Source organism: Eumetopias jubatus, unplaced genomic scaffold (genome assembly GCF_037043125.1).
Source record: "Eumetopias jubatus isolate StellerSeaLion01/CBP00866 unplaced genomic scaffold, mEumJub1_p1.0 scaffold_2, whole genome shotgun sequence".
NCBI lineage: Eukaryota > Metazoa > Chordata > Mammalia > Carnivora > Otariidae > Eumetopias > Eumetopias jubatus.
In genome coordinates, this window is record NW_028274808.1 from 84,790,186 (window position 1) to 84,797,872 (window position 7,687).

A 7,687-nucleotide genomic window follows, 5' to 3' on the forward strand; every position below is an offset into this window, starting at 1 on the left:
TTCAATCTATGCTGTGACTCTGGAGGGGAAAGGAAAAAACAACAACAACAAAACAAAAAACAAACAAAAAAAACAGGTTCATGCAAATTCAGTAGCTCTAGTGAGAGGCTTTTCCCTGCCTGTTAATTTCTCAGGAAAAGACAAGGACAAGTCCTGTTTTCTCCTGGACTATTTCCTCCTGATCTTAACAAAAAATGGCTAATATTTATTGAGCATTTAGTATGTGCATGGCAATATTTGTTGAGTCCTAAGACAACATCAATTAGCTCGCTTGATTATCATAATAATCATGATTCACCCCATTTTAGATGAGGATATTGCAGCCAGAAGTGTTAAGCAACATTCTCAAGGTCTCCTAACAGGCAACAGGCAGACTGTGACTGGCAGTGTGACACAGAGACCCCTCACCAGTTATGCCACACTCCTTCCTATCTACTTTTACAAGATTGCTCAATGATGCTCTTGTGAACTATAGTGTACCTTCCTCTACATCTTCTGTTCAACTTAATCCTTCAGGTTTCGGATTCACTGAAAGGGTCCTTCTGCCTTTACTCTAACAGGTTGTCATTCAGTTTCTTTCTTTTTTGATACATGATAATTTACTTCTAAGAGAACATATTAAAAATCAGCATGTCACTGACAAGGGGCTGTAGACCTTGAAGGGGCTTTATCTTTCTATTTGTTATACCATCTAATCTGCTCTGGCAACAAAATTGATAGAGCACAACTAATCTCATTTTTTGCAATGGCCCTTCCTATAAAAACAAAAATGTAATTTTGATATGTGTGGATATGCACATAAATAGAAGTTTCCTACCCACCACCTCCACCTGGCCATCCTCTTTACTATCGTGACAGCTGCTAAGTTTGCCCCATAATGTGTGATATTCATTTTTATCAGGTCTATTTCTCTCTGAACTTGTCTTTCATGGATGAGGACCTAATTACCCTTAGATCCTGTTATTCTCTTGTCTTGTCTATGTCAGATGCTCTAATAAACTCATGGTGACAGGAAAAGATAATTCAGATCACTGGAGAGAAGGGCAAATAAATAGGAAGATGAAAAAAACTCTTGTGGACCATATAAAGTTGAAAGTCAGATGTTTTATGGGAATTACTTTTTGCTTATCAGGACCTGCTTTTCAGAGCAATCATAATTTTATTTTCTTGTGTGTTTCTTTTCAGTTCACATCTACATTTTTTGGCCTACTAAAAGGAACATGGACTCAGGAAGCAGAAAGACTTTTAACAAAGGCTCTGCCACTCCCTCGACATGTGATCCTAAGCAACTTATTTAACTTATTTCAGCCCCAGTTTCTTCATCTATAAAATGGAGGTAAATACATACAAAAAAGGTTGTCATAAAGAGTAAACTGAATTATGTATATAAAGAACCTAGGACAAAGAACAGAACATAGTATGCACACATGTAAACATATACATGCTTAGTTGGTATAAATGATAGCTCCCCTTCCATGTTCATTCATAGTCACCTAGTATTTAATATGGATTATATACATCAATTTGGGCACACTGTATAGAGAAAAAATAACTTTTATTAGCAAAGACTATATACATCCATAGACAGAATGATTTGAAAGATTAGTTCACTTCTAATAAGTCAATCAGAGAAAGACATATATCATATGACCTCACTGATATGAGGAATTCTTAATCTCAGGAAACAAACTGAGGGTTGCTGGAGTGGTTGGGGTGGGAGGGATGGGGTGGCTGGGTGATAGACATTGGGGAGGGTATGTGCTACAGTGAGCACTGTGAATTGTGCAAGACTGTTGAATCACAGATCTGTACTTCTGAAACAAATAACGCAACATATTTTAAGAAAAAAGAAAAAGAAGAAGATAACAGGAGAGGAAGAATGAAGGGGAGTAAGTCAGAGGGGGAGAGGAACCATGAGAGATGATGGACTGTGAAAAACAAACTGAGGGTTCTAGAGGGGAGGAGGGTAGGGGGATGGGTTAGCCTGGTGATGGGTATTAAAGAGGGCACATTCTGCATGGAGCACTGGGTGTTATGAACAAACAATGAATCATGGAACACTACATCAAAACTAATATATGGTGATTAACATAACAATAAAAAAATTAAAAAAAAAGATTAGTTCACTTCTTGTTTAATAAAGAGAGATTTTTAGAAAAAGCAAGCCTGAAAATATCATGCTTCAAAATGAGAAGTTCTAATATTATTTCAGAAGAATTCCATTAAGTTCTGATAATTAAAAAAATATAAATTAATATGTATGGATGTCAAATCGAGGTCTAGGCAAGTTGAAGAAGACAATAAAAGTTCTAATGAAGTTTTCACATCCTGAATTGATTTCCAATAAAATAACTTTTGAGCAAAATACACCTTTTATTCATGTTTCTCACTATTCATTCAGTGATATTTCTGTTTGGTAAAAGATTTTTCAAGAAACATTGCTAATGAATGCTAAAATAGGGGAAGGCTCTTTGCTTTCGATATAAACCCTTTCATGCCAACACCTACTTTATCTGACTATTAAAGGTCCCGTATGCATGAGAATACTTAATGCATATACCACATAACAGTGAAAGGTCTCCAATTTATGTCAAGCAAAGCTACCACTTTGTTTCTTTTTAGAAATGAAATACATTCTTTGCTAAGCCTTCTAGGACTAACCATGTGATGGTGGGAAAGTTACTCAACAACAAACCACTCATGTTCCTCATCAGACAAACAAGATCAGACTAGATTTTTCTCTATGATTCTCCCAACTTTATTCATATTTATTAAACAGATATTAAACAATTATTGTTTGTAATATTGTCTGTAAATATTTTACTCCGTAAAAAAACAAACAAACAGTATTGAACAGGGAGTCAGAAGAGGGAGAGAGAAAAAGATGAATATTCATGGTCCTTCCACAAAGGATTTATAATCAGCTAGGTACATCATTGAGGCAGCTAGGCTCCACCTATGGTTCAGTCTTCTTCCCATAAAAGAATGAAGTCGAGTCCCAGAGCCTCAGCACTCTCACTGACCGTGCTGACCATACATGATCATCTCATAAATTGACAGCAGATGAGAAAGTGGGCATAATTTACTTTCTCTAATCACTATTACTAGAAAAGAAGAGCAGTGCCCCTTTCCTACTAAAAGACATCTTTGGTTTCTTTGTGAAACAGAGATCACAACACTTCTGACATATAATTATTGCTTCAGATGATTCTGAATCCAGCTTAAATGAATCACATTTAAATTGCTTCCTTGGGTGATAGATAACCTGCTTCTAAGTCTCTAATTTCAGCAGTTTTGGGTAGAGGAGCAGCACTGACTTTGAGGTGGACACCTGCCTTCTTATTCCTATTATTCAGTTGCAGTGTTTGCCTACAGTTTAATTTCACCCTTCTTATTTCTGAAGTTTATGATAACCTTGCTTTTCTTTTTGATTCATTTCTTAACACATTTTAAATAATGAAAAAGGAAAGCTATCCTTTCATTCCCCAATCTTTAATTTCTCCAACTTTCAAAGTTATATTTTAAAATTAAAATGTCTTGTGATTTTTCTGTCACATAATGCAGAGTTCTTTTTAGTCACAGCTTTAGAGAAGTTACCATTATTTTACTTTCCTTACTTCTGTTTTTGAAATCCCCTAAATGCCTTTGCAACTTCACATGGGCACAAGAAGAAAGTAAAATTTGAAACATAAGCATCTCTCTGTTGATTCTGAATATCCAGCAGGAGTTTCCATTGTGTGACATAAAAATCTTAATTCATAGCAAATTTCTATTTCTGGGAGAATGCTGGTTCTAATAGACTAACATAGAAACATCATGTAAATACTTGGAGAGGGGGAGGCTATGTCATAAATATTCCTCTAATACATTTTGCATTTGGCAGTTTATTTAAAATTGGAACTAATGCAATTATAACAAAGATATGGAGTTTCAAAAGGAAAAGAATCAAGTTGCCTATTAATGTCACAGAAACCTGATGACTTCTTATGTAACCAAACACATAAAAAAGCTGTTTTACAAATTTAATGATGTCTAATATGTTCATTGAATTTCTGTAATTTCCTCTTTTAAAAAGTCTGTTTTATCATTGTCCTTGTTTCACTTTATATATACATTTATATGTGTGTATATATACACACATACATATATATATACACATACATATTTCTACTGATGTTCTTTACCATTCACTGCCTACTCTCCCTCATCAATGCCTAACCCTCCAGGTCTTGACTTTGTATATAACCCATCCTACTACTCACCAAGCTCAAGATTTGGAGATATGTTGAGCTCTAAAATGGCTCATGTCTCATCCAAGATAATTTGCTGGTGAAACACAGACATTCTTGACATTAGCATTCAATCAGCCAGGCTACAAAAAAGTAATACTGACCTATTTTTTAGGAACACAAAACAATGCACAAACTTTCATTATCCTTACTGTTCAACTGTCACCAAAAATTCAAATACAGAAAAAAGGGCTGCTGGAGATCAAAAGACAGATGAATGGGAGACTGCAAACTAAGAACTCGCAGAACATTTCTCTCTTTTTGGCAAGTTACTTCCTTCTGACCTCTTACCCTGTAATCCTCAAACCATCTGCCTTCTCCCAACGGCTTTTTTCACCCCACATAGCAAGAAATAAATTAGTTCCACATTCTTTTTCTTTTAAATTTGCCTGCTAGTGTTAAATTGAAATCATAATTGGAGTTCAGACTTCTCTTAAAATATAGAACAAAACCATTGTTCAAAATATGATTATAAAATAATATTCTAGATTTTAAACTTTAATTTTATTTATTTATTACATTGTAAAATTGGTTCCATACTCTATAATACTTAAAATTAGTTTGTAATAAATAGAAAGAGGTAGCTCAAATTTTAAAAATGGCACATCTTTTATTTTTGTAAGATTTACAGTATCAAATTTCTGCCAAAACATTCCATAATGAGTTCAATGATTCCACGTAAATCACAAAGAGTTAAAATAGTCATACTCTAATACTGGTTAATAACTAAACAGATATACAAATTTTCAGTATCAATCAACTTACAAAATACAGATGTGACATTTTTATTCTCAGAATCTCCAGGGGGCAAAATTAAGTTACACCTGAGACCATCAAGGGGCCACAACACAGTGACAAGTGCACTTTATCACTGATAAGCCACAAAGTCAGATGGACCACATTATCCTCCTGCAAGTGTACCTCAGCACTATATGCCCTTTTCTAAGGTTCTAAACCTGGAAATTTCCCCTTTCTCAGCAAATTAATGCCTAATCTAATTTGGTAAGCAAAGAATAATTCCAAAACATGTTACATAAGTAAAGTATTAGGCCACACCACACAAAGATAATAAAGAAGATTTTAAAATGGAGAAAATACTCATATTCTACTTTAATATAGACACCAGAGATCAGACAAGGAATCCATCTAAAGAGCATACAAAATCAAGATAAAGGATTTGCCTACAGAGTCCAGTGACCATAAAAATTTCACATCACTGCTATGCTTCTATGTTTGGCCCAGAATATGTAGAGATTTCTATTATCTGATATTACACCTACAAAGAGATTGCAGTCATTTAAATGACATTGTATGGAACATTGGCCTGCAAGTTTCCTCACCAACAATTTCATACATGGTCCTAAAGGGACACATACCACTTCAGTTCACAAGTCACTGGGCCAGGATTTCTCAACTTTGGCACTGTTGACATTTCGGCCAGATAATTTTTCACTGTGCATTTTAGGATGCTTAGCAGTATCCCTGGCTTCTACCCATTAGTGCCAGTAGCACCTCCCTGAACCTCAGTGTGCCAACCAAAAATGTCTTCAGACATTGCCAAATGTACCCAGGATTAGGGTAGAGAGTGTGCACCAAATTGCCCTTGGATGATAACCACTACATAAGCTAAATTGGTCACATGGTCTAACCCAAACATTTGAGGCCAAGAAGTGCAATTCTACCACGTATATGGAAGGCAAGGAAGCAAAAGTACTTCATGACTATTTCTTTTTTTTTTAATGTTATGTTAGTCACCATATAGTACATCATTAGTTTTTGAGGTCATGACTATTTCAAGAACCATTTCAATACAGCAATGATTCTCAAATTTTGGTGCTCATAGGGGTGCCTGGGTGGCTCAGTCAGTTAGGGTCCGACTCTTGATTTCGGCTTAGGCCATGATCTCAGGGTCATGAGATCAAGCCCCACGTCAGGCTCCATGCTCAGCACAGAGTCTGGTGGTCCCTCTCCCTCTGCTCCTAACCCCCTCCCCCACTTGTGCTCTTTCTCTGTTTCTCTCTCTCAAATGAATAAATAAATAAAATCTTTAAAACATTTTTAATGCTCATAGAAATCACTTTGGCAACTTTTTTTGTTTTAAATGCTTGGGCACCAACCTTAGAGATTCTAATTCTCGAGACCCAGGTAACTGCTTATCAAGCACTGAGGATGACATCATCAGATGGAAGCAGGCAGAGGACCTCACTCTGACCCGGCACTTAGAGGACCTGATTAAGGACAGTCAACTGCTTTTCAAAGAGAAGTAACTGGATATTGATAACAGCATCTACTGCATAGCCTTTAGAACTTTTGTTGTCTATGGTGAATTATATTGTTTATTCACACATATGAATGTATTTCAGCTTAGAAACACTGCAGCAAACAAAACCCACAAATATTTCTACCTTCATCAATTTTATGTTAGTAAGTTCAACAATTCTCAACAATTTCTTCCTTCCTTCTCTACTTCCTTGTTTCTATCCTCTTTCACTTCTTTCTTTTGCTTTTTCCCTAATCTTATAAAGTCCCAAATAATAGATTCTCTTGCGAGATTAGTCCATGTAAATACCAGACAGACTCTGAATGAATAACTGGATTTAAGTAACTGTGATTTTCTTTTCCTTATTTATTTTGGATATTCCTGCATTCTCTTTATGTCCTAATTTATTTAACAACTGCTTTTCTTACTGTTTTCTCTTTCTTTGAAAGAGCAAGCTTTTGGATAAAGTTAACATTTCTTTAATTTTCTTTTAAGGGCATTGACTTTCTTCTGAATTGTTTAAGAAATATATGTTTAATTCCCAGGTCATTATACCTATAATTTATTTTTTAATGTTGTGATGAATTTCTACCTAACTGCTCTGAGACCATAAAATACTGTGTGTAAAATTTCTAGTTCTTAAATTTATTAATATCTATGGCCAAATCTACGGTCATTTTTGTAAGTGTTCCATGGATAGTTGAATTGATGATACAGTCAAAGAACGTTATTGTGGCTCATTTAATTTCTTTAGTTTCCGATATTAATCTGTTGACATTTGTATCTGTGTGTATGCATATGCATATTTGAGTTTTCTCCCTTTATCAAGGCTAACCAGTGATTTGGCTATTTTTAAGAGACAGCTTTTGATCAAGAGAGGAGGCTGAGAAGATGGGAAGTAAGAGAACCCTAAGCTCACCTCCTCCCACAGATACAAATAGATAATACTCATATCAGGATAATTAACCCCAAAAAATGACCCAAAGACTGGCAGAACAAATTCTACAACTAAAGGTAGAGAAGAGACCACATCAAAGAGGGTAAGAAGGGCAGAGACATGGTGCAGAGCAAAACCAACCACAACAGTCTATGGAGGGAGAGGGCGCCTCAGGCATGAAGAGGGGAGAAAAACAGACTA